This window comes from Onychomys torridus, chromosome 11 (assembly GCF_903995425.1).
Source record: "Onychomys torridus chromosome 11, mOncTor1.1, whole genome shotgun sequence".
Classification (NCBI taxonomy): domain Eukaryota; kingdom Metazoa; phylum Chordata; class Mammalia; order Rodentia; family Cricetidae; genus Onychomys; species Onychomys torridus.
The window spans coordinates 34,971,790-34,987,499 of NC_050453.1; the positions used below are offsets into that span (position 1 = coordinate 34,971,790).

The following is a 15,710-nucleotide window of genomic DNA, read 5'->3' on the forward strand; positions in this document are numbered from 1 at the left end:
CTACATCCGGTGCCTGTGGTGTGACACCTTGCACAGCCTTGGTGCAGTGGGAAGGGGCTTGGACCTGCCTAGGCTCAGTGTGCTGGGCTCTGCTGACTCCCCATGGGAGACCTCAATTTGGGGGATGTGGGGTGGCTTAGGAAGGAGGGCTGGGAGGTGGGAGGAGGAAGGAGGGGGGTCTGTGGATAGCATGCAGAGTGAGTAGAAAATTTCTTAAGAAAAGTAAAAAAAAAGAATGAAAACATTTTACCATTCATTAATATTTTAAATAAAATGGCAGTAGCTAAATCCTAACTTAAAAAAAAAAAGTCTGTCCACACCATCGCTGGTGCTCAGCAGCTCCATAGTTTACATTACTCCAACAGGCAGGCAGCAGCTTCTCTCCTGATGCACTTGAGGAGATAAATTCAAGGTAATCTATATAAACCCAAGGCTTTGAAATTGCACACCGTCAAAAAATTCAAACAATTACTTGAGCCCAGCCAGGAGATGGCTGTTAGATGTTCTTCTTATGGAAAACGTAATTATAAAGGAAGGGAAATGTTTCATAAATAAAACTCAGAATGGTAGAAGAACCTGGAGGGAGGGGGAAGGAAGGAAGAAAGAAAGCCAAAGGTTTGGAGTCTCCCATGGAATGAGGCTCAATCCCCAAGCGTCTCCTTAAGGTTCACATTAATTTCACTCTGGGACAATTTCCACGTAATTAATTGTCAAAAGGCATCTCTCAGATATTTTTTAAAATATCAGCCTGTCAGGTTTCTTTGATGCTAAAAGGGGTAGGAAAAAAATAGCCCAACACATGCTCCTAAAATCAAGGTGATGTAAAATAAGGGCGGCCCAACCCATTAGCACTTAAGAAGGATATAAAATCCAGGTCAGCCCAGATAATTGTTCACTTGTAAAGATGCCAAGTACCCCGGGCCTGCATCGAGTCTGCAGGTCACATTAAATACCAGGTAACACTACAGTTCTTAAGGGACCTGTTCCATATCAACACTGTCCTAGGCACTGGGACTTGTTCCTTAATTCTCATGAGAACTCCTTATAGATAACATGATAGCATATATAACTTGGGGAGGCTGAAGGAGATGAAGAAGTTTGATAAAGAATTTCAGACTATGGTAGATTCAGTAATTGGCCAAGGTCAGTATGTGGTAGGGCAGTTACTTAAAGTCAAGTTTCCAGATCTTGTGTTTCTTGCTGGTTTGTGTGCATGTATGTTTATACATGTATTCACTTGTTCACATCTGCATGCATGTGCATGTGTATGTGTGAAGTCCAGAGGTGGACAATGGGTGTGTTTCTTAATTGCGCTCCACCTTCTTTTGGAGACAAAGTCTCTCTCACTGGCCTGAAGTTTGCTTATTTGGGAAGATTGACTTTGTTGTGAGCCCCAGAGATCCTCCTGTTTTACTCCCTTGGACTAGAATTACAAACATGCCTCTGTGCCCCACTTTTTACAAGTGTGCTTTGGATAGAACTCAGGTCCTCATTATTGTGTAGAGGGAGTTATCTCTCCAGCCCCTGAAAGCTCTAGCCCAGGCTAGCTTCAAGCTTATGATCCTCCTGCCTTGACCTCATCAGCATTTATCCACTGGTGTATGTCCTCACAGGCTTTGTACTGGTAGTTCTGTACATGGGTAACCCATGGTGAAAGAAAGCAGAGGTAAGATACAAGCCAGAGAGGAACGTGAGGTTCATCCATGGTTCAAGCCAGCCGTGTGAGCACTAGCCATGTGGCCTCAGGCAAGGCTAACCTTTTTGAACCTCTCAGCTTTGTACCCCTCATCCATGCATGCTCTTTTGTGATCGTAAGGATTCATTTGGGGTCCCCACTTTTCACTTGGCTGGTGAAGATTTTCCCTGCTGCTCTGGCTCCAGGGTTGTGAGGATTAAGTAAGAGAATTATTGTGCAACATCTTCATAGTGGGCCTCACAGAGCCAACTTCAGCCTGAGAGTGGATGAAGTTAAAACTGTGAGATAGAACACTGCAGGGCCTGGTCCAGAGCCAAGCAAACCATGAACACTCCATAAATCACGGCTGTTATTACTAAAAAGGGGAACATGTTTAGAAGCTCTTGTACCTAAGCTGAGCAAGTCATCTGAGGCCACATTGCCTTGATTTCTTTATCTGTAAAGTGGGAATAAAAATATCTATCATCACATTTAGCCACTAAAGAATACAAAGTATTAAAGGTGTTTGATAATGGTAATAACACAAACATCTATTAAGGGCATTCTCTATGTTAAGTACTTGGCTAACAGGCATAGTTAATACTCAGTGACTATTGGCTAGTATTATAATTAGTCAATAGATAGATGTAAGCAGCTAGGGCTCAGATATGAAATTTTTTAGTTAAGTTTGAATCACAGGCCAAATTCTAGCTCAGAGCCTTTGTTAAGCTGCTACCAGACACCAACTATCCTGCTTGCTACTGTCCTGGAATCAATGTTTCAGGTGGCTTCTCTTTTTGTCTCTTTTGTACCATGCAGCATGATGGGACACATCCACATGGGTCTGGATAATGGCCTTTTAATGAATCATCTATAGCCAACTCATGAACTGCTATTTAGCCAAGTCGAGTGAGTTTGGAGGGGTCCTTCCCAAAAGATAAGAGTTTTAGAGTGATCAGGGTAGAACCCTTCAGAATACTGTAGTGATCAGGGTAGAACCCTTCAGAATACTGTAGTGATCAGAGTAGAACCCTTCAGAATACTGTAGTGCATCTGCAGACTCATTTGTGTCAGACTTCAGAAGCCATTCTGTCATTAGGACCTTTGTCTTAAACTCACAGCTCAAAGGCAGGCTCACTGAAGGTGAACAATATGCCTCTTCCTGCCTCCAAGAACATCTCTGTGGTATAGTTGGGGTACTTCAGGGGGAATAGAGATTTAGGACTCCAGTTCACTTAGATTGTCTTTGCTGTATATACTAACAATGAATGAAAGCTTAAGCATGGGAACTAGACCCAGTTCATTCATATGCACCAGCTCCATGTAGCCTCTCCAATTTGCTTCTAGGGAACCATCTGTTTAGACTTATCAGGAAAGAGAATGATCTTAAATCAGTGTTTTGACCAGGAAATTGTTCCACCCATTGTCTGGAGAGTAAGACAGGGGCAACTAGCCAAAACAACCTTAGTGTTCACATATGGATAAATGGTGGTCTGTATATGGAGTGGAATATTCAAGGCAAAGCTTTAATGAGTCCTGTGTGTGGTTGGAAATAGATCTGAAACAACTTTATCACAATCCCTCTTTCCATACTCTTAGGAATGTGATGCTACTTCACTGTTATCAACGAAAATCAAGATCAAGATGATGACTTCTGCCAAGTCATCCACTCCAACTGGCTTTTGAAATTTTCCACAATCTTCCATTTAGATGGTAGGGAGTCTGCCCTTTGGCCATCTTTTAGTTTGTTGTGACTGTGTAGCTTAGCAACCTATACTCCCCATTTTGGGATCTCATCTGGAAGAAATGACCCAGATGCCTTCCCATAGAAAAGCTGGCTTGGTGCATCCTCTAAGGAAGAAGAATTCAGAGGGACAATATCCCGAGAGGGCGCTGTAGGAAAATCTCCAAAGAGAAGGAAGCAGGCAGAGTATATGGCTATCCACTGACTGTGGAAATGGGTCTATAATCCACAGAGACAAATTTTGAGGACTCTGATTTGCTGTTTGAGCTAGCAGATAGTGTTTTAGTTGAAAATCTCAGGCTCAGTTGGTTACAATGCCTCAATCCAGTGGTCCTCAGAATAGAGATAGGATAGAAGAGAATTGGCAAGATGCCATGATACCACACATACAAACACACAAATATATTCAACCAAGTCACCAAAAACCTTCTGATTACTCCATTATTTCTTAATGATAAATAGGAAACTGTACTTATTGCTGGAGCAAGCAGCCCAGAGATGGAAGCAAGCTGAACGAAGGGTCTTTGGGTAGAACTATGGTAATACATGAGGTCAACATATAGTTTCTGGTTTTAAAGTCACTCTTAAAGAAAGAGGATAAGCACACACACCTCACCCCAGGTCTTTGTGGATGGGTCTGGATTTTATGGTGTAAAAACTGTCACTGTAACTAGCTCCCTTTTCTCTTTCTCTACTACCAAGATCATGTGGGCTATTCTTTCCTCAGCTCACTTTTGGAGACCAGATAGAGTGACTCATGACCTGGCACCTGAAACTTGATTCCATATTTTTGATAACTATTTCAACATCATATTCATGAGTTGTGCCATCAAATAAACTCAGATCAGCTCAAAGGCAGGAACCTTCAGGGTCTTCTGTGGAGACTTAATTGTTGCCTTCCATGTACACCATTGAAATGGCCATTTTCTACTGCCATTACAAGAAGCTGAAATGCAGAATATACCCCACCTATCCCTCACCTTTCCTGCCATATATCTAGAATCAGTAGCCTCAGACCCTGAGATATCCATATAAGAGTCTAAGATACACGTAACCCATCTAGCATGAAATGTAATCAGTGTTATATTTCTGCTGCACAGTGCAGAAGTTTGAGCTATAATGGTAGCAATCAACAAGCAAAGGGACTCTGGAAAAGAAGGTTGATTGTGAAGACGTATGCAGAAACTTTTGTATAATTTATTTGGGGTAGGTATCAAGTGTTCATTTTGACACAGTGTTTAAACTTACTAATCCAAATAGTTACCTTCTACCCATTTTGTTACTTGCAAATTATATCTCAATATAAAAAAGTTATGGTTACCCATCTGGGGTAAGAGATGGTCACTTACAGTGATGGAGAACAAATCAGGACGCTTCCTTTATCCTTCCCTGCATCTTTTCCTAGCATGTCTTATCTCTAGGTCTCAGAGGCAGCCTAGCAGAATTTCTTCTGTTTAGTGAGGGAGAGACAGATGTGAGAATACAGTAGCTTTCTCTCCAGAATCTTGGCAGGATTGAGAGCAGGGACATCTGGGGAAGTAAAGGCTTGGTACATAGAGTACATTTGTGCCATTCCCCACTCCTCGGGTGCTAGAAGCCCAACCATTTCCTGACTGTTGGTCATCTTCCTCACATCCCAAACCACAGAGGACTCAATGAAGGTGGCCTTGTGAAGATTCACATGACAGGAAAGTAAACAAACATCCCAACCCCAGACATCTATGGCAATGAGTTCTGGGAAAAGGGGCCTCTACCTGGGATTCTGAGGTAAGCAGAATGGCCATCAGGCATATGACTTCAGTTCAGCCTGAAGGCCACTAGCCTAGGGGACTCTCTTCACTATCAGCACAGAGAGCTCTTCACCTGGCTTCTGGGCAACAGTAACACCTTGAGATGCCTGGTTCGTTCCCACTCTTTCCCAGGGAGAGCCCACAGCCTCACACCAAATTCACTAACAAGCTTTGTTTACACATGTGTCTGCAGGATGGCTATCCTTCCTCACTCTCCCATGCTGAGCACTCACAGGTGATGAGATCAGAAGTTCTGCTTCTGCTTTTGCCACTCTCTGGCCCAATGCTTGTCTCTCCTTAAAAACAATAGGCCCAGCCGGGCGGTGGTGGCACACACCTTTAATCCCAGTACTTGGGAGGCAGAGGCAGGCAGATTTTTGTGAGTTTGAGGCCAGCCAGGGCTACCAAGTGAGTTTCAGGAAAGGCGCAAAGCTACACAGAGAAACCCTGTCTCGAAAAACCAAAAAAAAAAGAAAAAGAAAGAAAAAGAAAAAAACCCAAACAAACAATAGGCCCAACAATGTCACTGAACACTTTTTTTTCAGAGAGAATTTAGAAGCATTAATAAGATAATGGTGACATCAGTAACCAACACAGCTTTAAGACAGGGTCCATTGCAAGGACATTTTTGTTTGTTTGTTTGTCTTTGTTTTGTTTTTTTTTAAAGCACCCAGGGATGTGTCATGCAGAAATCCATCCACTTACTGATACAAACTAGAGGGATGTGAAAGGCAAGGATGGAGTATGAATAAGTCAGTTGTTGGTTTCTGGTTCTCTAAATTTGTCTGTTTCAATCCCTTTTCTACCCTTTTCTACCTTTTACAACCTCTGATATCACTGTCCTCCCCTCTCCACAATCTATTCACTACCATTCATTCTAAAGACACACTGAAGTTTCTAGAGCTGATGCTAATAAGCACGGGGGGGGGGGGGGGGTGGGTACCATTTCTCTCAGAACTCTCTCTCTCCTAGAAGCTTCCCACAATCCAAAGCAAAGAGCATTTTCCTTGTCTTGTAGGAAAGCCTAGGATTTTGAGTTAAATGCATAGCAAAAGTCATCATAGGAAGAAGGTCTACGCACAACTCCACCTGCCCGCCCCTCCCCCACCTCATCATGAATAAAGGTGAGCAGAACCTCAAAGAGTTACAGGCCAGCTAGGTTGAGGCTTTATCTGAGTAGCTGCCCATCCCTTGTGGGATACTGTCTCCTGGGGAACTTTTGGTGATGGAGGAAATCCCCCAGGGCCACTTGTTGAGTACTTTCTTCCAGTAGGTTTGAGTAGAACTGGAGGACCTGGGGGCAGGCAAATAGTATCTCCAAGACAAAGGCAAGGCAGGTAGAAGACACTTATTGAAAGTATTTAGAGAGAGATGGAGTAGGGAGAAGGAGGAAGAAGAAGACTTAGAGGCAAAGAGGTGGTCCCGGGAAGGGAAGAGAGGGAGGGAGGGAGGGAGGGAGGGAGAGAGAGAGAGAGAGAGAGAGAGAGAGAGAGAGAGAGAGAGAGAGAATGAGGATGAGAATGGGAATGAATGAAAGGCAATAGAAGGTAGCAATGGCCCGCTCCCAGCTGTGGAGCCCCTGGATGGGAGGTGGAGGAGAGATTCCCACTTTGGGACCAATCTATGTTTGCTCCTAATGCTATAGATGAGCAGAGACAAATCCTTTCCTCTGTGCTGTGTCTCATTAACAGATGCCCCACAAAATAGGGGAAAGCAGACTTTTTTCCTCTTTTCAACCAAGGATAACAGAAAAGTGGATGGTACCTCCTGCCTGCTTGCAAAAATAGTATAATCCACACCAGCCAGCCCCTGCCAGGCTGAGTATTTTCCTAGAAGCATGAAATGGGAGACCTCAGCCCCAAATTACCCCAGCCTGGAGCTAACCTGTTGCACCTGACCACCATGAATTCACACCAAGAAAGGAAGCAAAACGTCAGGTTAGGCTCTCACTACAGCAGGAACCCAGGTAATCCTGGGGGAAAATGACATTTTAAAATATAACCTCTCTAAGCTCCCTCCCAGGAGCACAACTTTTCACTCTACCTCCACTCCTACCCCCCAGGCTAGCTCTGTAACACTTTCCCAGCACCTACAGCTGGCTAGGAAAGAGTTAATTAAGAAAGATCCGCGACTCATTTCCCCAAACCCTCCCTCTCCTCTACATATAAAAAGCACAGCCTCACACTGAGACTAGCACAATTACAAGCCTGCTAGCTCCGACCTCACCTGTCTTATGCAACAGTGCACACACATACATTTGCTCAGGCTCACTCCCAAGGCCAAGGTCCACATCCCCCTCTAATTCGGTAGACACAGTTTTGCGCCTTTCTCCTTTCTTTTCTTTTCCCCTTACACAGAACCCAGCTTTACAGGCAGCCTAAAGAGATGTAACCTTACTGCCAACCGCCTTGCAAGAACAGACAGAATAGAAATGCATAATAGTCGCTCTCCGTGGTGCTGAAATCTCGCTAGCAAGGAACCGGAGCAGGGAGCGCAGTGCTCTGGACTTACCCAGGTTGGGGGGGCTGAGGGGGGCTGGGTAGCCGGAGAGCGAGAAGAGCTTCCTGGGCAGAGAATTCTTGTCTGTTCGGGCTGGAGCCAGCTGATGCGCTCACCTAGAGCGCCCACCTCTCTCCTTCTCTTCCCTTCCTCTTTTTCTGAGAGGGAGAGAAGGCTACCGGAAAAAAACGAAACCCAGCTGGTAGGTCTACCGGTGGAAGGAGAGAAGAGGCAACCAAATAAGATAAAAAAAGTCAGATGGCTTTACTCCACTAGTGGTAATTCCTTGGGTCAGGGAGGACCACCTCTTCTTTCCCAGTCTGAGGCTCCTCCGGCTCTGTCTCTGTGTGTTGAGCCAACAGCCTTAGCACAGTCGGTCGGTTCCTGCCTCTGACGTGAACGGAGATGAGGAAGCCTGGGACCGTTCTGCTGTCTTTCGCAAGCTCTCTCTTTTCCTCTCTTACTGAAATTTCAGCAGCATATTTTCAAGCTTCCCCCCCCCCAGCCTTCTACAAGTAGCCCCCTAGTGGACAGAAAAGCAATGTGTCTTTGGTCCTCTTGAGCAATCTGGCACCCACAAACTCTCAGAGGCTTTTCTACACAATCAAACAGCCAAAGAGTCCCAATAAAGCCAGAGACTTCCCTCTGGTGAGCTCAGACGGGAAGACAGAGGGAGAATGAGGACCTTTTGCAGATCCTTTGCCTGTGGCTACAGTAGTAAAAACACAGTGTGGGATGCAGGGTGTCTTGGGGGACAAAATGTTTTTGGAACAAGTTCAGTTGTGAGGGTCTCAAGTGGTTTAAAGGAATCCTCTAAAACCTCAATTGACAGATAAGTAAGGACTGGGTATACCCAGCACAACTCAAGAATGGGAGGAGTGCCTACTTAAGAGGCAACTATGTAGGAAAGGAAGGAGACATCAACTGACCCTCCACTCAACCCCATAATGTGGCTTTTTGGAAAGCTAGTAAGAAAAACAGGCAGGAAGACATAATCTGATATTATTTCAGGCCTGGAGACAGGATTGACCTTGTTGGTATCCCTGGAGAAACTCAGCAGAAAAGGGGCTAAGGAGGTCTATGATCACAAACTCTAAGAGCTATCTTGCGCTCACTTTGAACTGCGAAGTCAGTCAGCCACCTGGAAAGTGCTTTGGCGCTTATGTATGCCTGCAAAGTCAGTCTTAGTTTTCGACTGCCACTTGAGCACTATATATTTTGCTTCTCTGTGGCTCAATTCCACTGTTTGTAAAATGTGGATAATGCTGCCCCCTCCCTACTGAATAGGAATGCTGAAGGATCGGAGTAATACAGAAACATAGAACCTCTTAGCTGGCAGGAAATATAAATCCAATCTTATTCATACATTTTTCTTGTATTTGATTTACCCTTGACCAATAATAATATCTAACATTTATAGAGCATGTATACCAAGTTCTAAGCATTGCTATTAATCCTTACAGGTATTATCTCATTTAACTCATGCATTAATTCTATAATGCAAATGCTCCAGTTGCATCTTTTAAACCGGGGAACTGGGGCACAAAGGAATGAAATTACTTGCCCAAGATAACAAAGCTAGCACAAATCAGGAGGTTGGATCACTGGCCACCAATCAAGCTTCCTCTGCTAACTCTCATGTCACTTCTAAGTGACAACATTCAAAGTAAATATAATGCCTACAAGTGATCATTGCTGTTATTCTAAATAACATGCCTAGGTTGTTATAATGAATTTGCATGTGGCTGAGTTTTTAAAATATTTACAACTGTATGTGTCAAACAAACTGGGGATTGCTATTGCTTTTGGAAATCTAAGAAAATACATTCTCTTAGATTAAGGTAGTTATCATCACTGTAAAGCCATTTGTGAACCTCATGAAATTGTAAGGACTGGGCATTAGTGATAATTTAGAGTTGACATTACTTAATTTCTACACCTAAAACAGATCACCTCCCAGAGCCTAGGATGCAGCCAGCAATTTGATGGGCTGAATTCCTACAATGCCAGTTAATAAGTACTGAATAAGATTTGGCCATTTTCTTTAGCATTTCAGTCATGAATTCCTTACTCAATATGGCTTGCTTTAAAAATCTTTGGATTAAAAGGAATGGGGAAAGGCAAAAATGGGTTTTGATGTTTTGCAAATCTTTATGCCCATTTTTTAAATGGAGTTTGCAGTTTCTCAAAGTGGAGAGAAAGGGTACAGACCAGACAGTTCAGACGCTGGTGCCAAGACACAGGCAGAGGCAATGTAATAAATGAGAACACAGAAAACTAACTTGACCACAGAGCCACAGGCTTTCCAAGGAGCACATTATCTAAGCTGAGACTGGAAGAATAAGAGGTTATCTCAGGAAAAGGCAGGTAAGAAACTGAAGCAGAAGCCATGATAAACTCAAGGAGGTGAAGAGAGTATTGTGAACCTTCTGGCATAAGCATGACCTACTATTTACAAATGAGAAGGCTGAGGTTCACACAAACTAAATGGCTTGCAGAAGGTCACTTGTGCTGTAAGAGTAGACCTTCAAATCAAAAGCATGTTGTATGTTTGACTGGAAAGTTATCCTATGTGAGAAGTACTGTCTCTTCCCTCAGGAGTGCACATACAGCTACATAAGGATTCTTGCACACACATAACCACTGAGCAAAGGTGTACCATCTACAAACACATAGAACCAGTAACACTGGTCATCATATGAGAAAGCCACAAGAAAACACTAATTAGTTCAGAACAGGAGTAATTAAAGATGGAATAATTGTTTGTATTGCATGTAAAATTTCCAAGTGCTTTAAGAAGCAGGACTATTTCAGAACAATGAAGATATTGGAGACTTGGATTTGAATGAGGTAGGGTACATAAAGAATAAGAGAGCTTCACATTAAGTTCTATGGAAGCAGGATGAGGAAGCCCTGTTGTCTGAGAAGAATGAGATTTTCAGGCCATTAATCTGGACCTTAATGAATTTGGTTTCTAAAACCTGTCCTCTGTCACTCTCTCCACTCCATGTATAGAAAACATGAGATCAGAGTTGTCTTAAGGAATAGTGGGACCTTTAAGAAAGAGAGGGTAGATTGTTGAAGCCATAAAAATACCAAACTTTGGAAGATGAACATGTTTGGGAAGTGAAGTGAGATTGATGACAGAATTTAGTCTGGGACTTGTCAAGTTCGAAGAAGGTCCAAACTTAGAGATGTCTAGGTGGAGGCTGGAGTATGTCTAGAGTTCATATTGGTTTTTGGAGGTAGGGGTATAGGTTGAAAGTCCATTTATCTATATATAATGACTGCTGAGTAGAGGTCATCGACAGGAAAGGAGTTAAGACTGCAGACAGGGTCTCAACGCTGTTTTCTTAATCCTGGGGTCAAGTTTATGTTTCTTTCACCCTTGAGGCTACAGTGCTGGATACCCAGGAAACGGCTGTGAAAGTTATCATTGTTGGCTCATAACTGTGACCTAAGTATATTATACTTAATATTGGACTGCAATCAATTACTCATTCCTTACTGTCTGGTCCTCCTTACAGATAAGGTTCTTCTGTTACAATTTCCCTTCTGGAAGCTGGCAATCAATAGCCTCACCAGTATTCTTGCTGCCAAGAATACTATGTTGTTATTCTCCACTCATGCAGCTAGACCAAATAGACTGCCACCCTTGGCACTTAGCTATATCCAGAGATTCTGGAATCATAAGATAGTTTGTTATCATGGTGTCCCTTCCTAAGGAAAAGCCATACTACAGTCAACATTCCAGAAGGTTCTAGGATCCACCCTTTTGGAACTGAAGGGTAGACACAAAGACTTGGGTGATATAGCTATGGTGTTTTAGTAGGAACAGGGACAACTAAGGGTTCTACTTTGGAGAATGGTGAATCCAGAGTGGGCAAGGAAAGCTCTTAGTTTCAAGGCTAATCAAGGTCACCATGACACCGCTGTCCCAGTCAGCTAGAAGCAATCAGTGTGTTGTAAACATGAGACAAGGGGGCAAGAAAGCTTGGCCCTTCATAAGGAGAAGAGATGGAAAGGAAGAAGTGGACAGTCTATGGGATTACCATTGAAGACTATCTTATGGGAGAACTCTTTGAGAGTAAGCCTTCTTCTTTCCCAATCCTTTTCTATGCGATGTCTTTCCCTGAATCTTGTGTTTACATGGCCACAGTCATATAGAATTATAAATACTTGTCCTTTTCCCCTATGAGGACATAAAATTCTTGAAGGCCAGTACAATGCTTGACTTCAGGATGCATTTGAAGTTACTGTGGGGTTCTCTCGGCCCAGGATACAGAGGATGTTAGGAAACAGGGAAAGAGCAAATGAGGAAGGAAATACAGGTAGGACAGGGGTGGTAATTTTCTCTTTTGTCTTTGTTGTTCCACAACTTTTTTCCACAGCAATGATGAGAATCTTGCATATCTCATGCAGTCTTAAGAGTGGCTCTACCCATCACTGGGAAGAGCTCTGTTATGTCCAAACCATCCTTCCTGATTACAGGAGACCACTCATTCTCACATTCTGCAGGTAGAAGGCCAAGGGTGACATTATATATGTAAGGGGCTCAATGTCTAGAAATAAGCACTTCCTCTAAGGCAATGAGGCAACCTGATGTCTTGGAGCAGGAGAGGCAAGAGTGTGCAATGCCTATAATCTTGGAGGCCTTATGCAGAGTCCCAGGCCATAGCCCCTGGCCATGACTATACATGGATAAGTGGTTCCTCTGCAATGACTAGAAGTTCATGACTTCTCAGTATCAACTTGTAGTGATATTTTATTTGTGCTGAAATGTGGTGATATTTTATTTGTGCTTTAATAAATAAAGCTTGCCTGGAGATCAGAGTAAAAAGGCCAGCTTTGTAAGTAGACACAAAATTCAGGCAGTGGTAGCACACACCCTTAATCCTATCATTCAGCAGGCAGGACCTCTGTGTGTGTTCAAGGCCACACTGGAAACAGAGCCAGGTGTGGTGGCACACACCTTAATTCCAACACTAGTTAACCATGGAGGTCTGGAGGTCTGTACAGACAGACAGAAAGTGACAGAGCTGGGCAGGAAGAGGAAGTGATGTAGCTGAATGGAGAGAGAAAATCAGATGGCAGAACAGCAAGGCATATATGCATGGGTAGACAGGAATAACTCGCATTTGGAAGCTGCAGAGTTGATGAGGTAAGGTTGGCTGATGGCTTTTCCTATTTCCCTGATCTCTCTAAGGCTTTCACCCCTATACTTGGCTCCATGTTTTTTATTTAATAAGACCATTTGGAAATTCATCTACATCAAATGTACAGATCATCAGGAGTCACACATTCAGACCATGTCACAGAAGCTGCCCTGGGACTCTTAGGCCTCTAACATAAGGAACTCATACTATTTATTTTGCTCTTCTTATGATCTCTGATTGATGAGAAGAACTGAGAAGAAAGCTGCCAACATGAAGAATTGTCCAATAATAGAGATTTCTAAACATGGTCCAACTTAAGAAGCCACTTGTCAGGACACTGTAGGAATGTTCAAACATTCAATGGTTCACTCATTCTCTTCCAACACAGAAGACATGAGTTGTATTGGCCTAGTGGTTTAAGCTGTGTTTAGAAGGAACTATTTCAGGATCTGGGAGGCAGAGGGAGGAATTCTTAAAGCTTGCCATGAGGAAAATGTGGTTCAAATGCTCACCCCCACAAGGAAGCAGAGAAGGCCCTGCATCCTAAGACTGTACTTGGGTTCTGTCCCAGCCTGACTCAGCAGGACTAATTATATGATGAGGATAATGTCTGAAGAGAACTCTGAAGGGTCAGCTGCTGGCCATGATGACAGAAAGGCTGGAGTTACTGGCAGACATTGGTTAGGAGAGGAACTGTGGAAAATGCCTGGGTATTTTAAAAACATTGAATTGAAAGAACCTAGAAGAGTGAGTGGAGACTGGACAGAACAAGAAGGGTGCTGGACAGCTCCTAACTCTGCAAACCCATTGAAAAAGCAGGATATGTGATTGTGTTGAGGCAGCAGATGAAAAAGATCCCTTGTCCCAAATCTTTCACATAATTAGATGCCACAAGAAGGTAAACGCATTGCAGTAGAGATTGTGTATCTTTCACTTTGCCTGTAGAGTGCATTTTCCCAAGCCTATTCTTTTTCTAGTACCTGCGCACATGACCTAGACTTGGCCACAGATGTTTTCCATTCTTCCCGATACACTGAAAGGATTCAAGACTGAGCACATACCCCAAGCATAACCAACTAGTTAGAAGTTGAATTGTTCTCTAAGTGCTTACCAAACAGGAACTACGTGAGCCTGGAGTGGACCTGTGCATCTCCACAGCTCTATGAAATGATCCCATTCACAATTACAAATAATGTCAGTTTCCACAGGACATAGAGCCAAGGGCAGGAAGAAAGCTCCAGACAATGCTGTCTGAGATGCTCACGCCAGCAGGCTCTGAATCCCAGGAAGATGAGTAATATATGCTCCTTTGCTTAAACTAATTTGTGTGGTCTTTGTTTAACTACTTTATTCCTTTTTCTTTCAGGACAACACCCCCTATGTAGCTCAAGCTGTTCTCCAAACCATGATCCACTTACTTCAGCTTCCTAATAATTGGGATATAATCCTAATATACCACCACACCCCAGTTGTAGCTTAACTTTTAAATCTTGCAAGGTTCCTGAAAAATTCAAACTCCCTTTAGGATGAGGAATGCCTAAACAGCAACCACAGAACTGTCGTTTAAAACACGAGTACAGAGCAGCCGTGGGGAATGAGTTAGGCATTCAAGGCAGAAAGCTAAACATTTTCATCCTCAGTCCACTGGGGACAAGGACTGAGACCCCAAACTTTCATCAGGAAGTATAGAAAAAAGTCCAGTAGAAAGATAGGCAGCCACTGCTGTGTCCATGTAGGAGAAGGTATGGAGGGGGCTGTCCCAGAGTCCATATTAGCTAAGGAGTTTGTTTGTCCTTTGATTTCCAGATGAAAGGACACTGTGCTCAGGACCTGCCAGCATAGGGGCCTCCAAGACCCTTTGTGGAGTGCCCACCTACAAGAGGACAGCAATCCCAGAGTCTCTATTCGTGTATGACAAAGCTTTCCATTCAAGCTTCTAGCAGGCCCAGACTGGAACAACACCTCCTCCCTCTCAGTTCATCTGACTCCTCTGAGGGAGTCTGTTCTGGGAACTGCAGCCCTCTGCTTGTGCAAGCAAGCATGCACCATCTCCCTGAATCACGAACCCTGCCCTTCCCCCCCAACCCCCATCCGGCACCTCAGGCTTCTGTGCATAGGATCTGGCCAGCTGCAGCCTGCCAGGGGAGGGAGGACTGCTGGGTGATGGAATGCTAGCTAAGGAGGGATGCAGCTGAGCTCCTGGCTCCCCAGCCTGCCTGCCAGCTAGGAATTGTTATCTATACCAGAGAACAAGCCAGGCTTCCTACACTAAATTAGCGAGAGCAAAGCAGATGTCTGCCTTCAGTACAGCAGAGGATTAGATCGGCCAGTCTCCTTCTGCTGCAGACAAGGGCAATGATGGGAACCCAGGATGGGTGTCGTTCCTGTTACAGTATCACCCTACAGCAGGGCAGCCCCTCAGCAAATCTACACCCACTCCTCACTGTCTACTCTAGGTAGGGTTTCCTTCCCCCATAAGACCCTCTCCCTTCTTGGCTGTTCTCCTTTGCTTTGTAGACTAAGTTACTCATCAGGAGCACAAAGATTTGCTGTGGTTTGAAGGTCCGGGTCCCTTTTTGCACTGAAATTGACACTTAGTTCCCATTCCCCGCACAAAAATATGAAAAGCTGAACCCTATGGTTACAAAGCACCACCACCACCAAACAAGGCAGGAATGGGATTAGGTACCTAATAAAAGGGCTTGAAGGAAGTAGCTAAGCCCCTTTTGAGCCCAGTCACTTCTGCCCTGGGAGCAACCATGTACCATCCCTAGAAAAAGAGACCAAGATCTTCACCAGACACTGAACCTGTGGCAGGTGACCTTGAACTTTAGCCTCCAGAACAG

At 43.9% G+C, this 15,710-nt stretch overlaps 1 protein-coding gene across 1 annotated transcript in view; it reads right to left on the reverse strand.

The window, feature by feature from the left end:
- Positions 1-8,192, reverse strand: part of Tnr (tenascin R) — a 399,879-nt gene extending 391,687 nt beyond the window's left edge. The window contains exon 1 of the mRNA XM_036202163.1: positions 7,721-8,192. The gene's annotated coding sequence lies outside the window, so the exon portion shown is untranslated. The remainder of the gene's footprint in view (positions 1-7,720) is intronic.
- Positions 8,193-15,710: the final 7,518 nt, after the last annotated feature.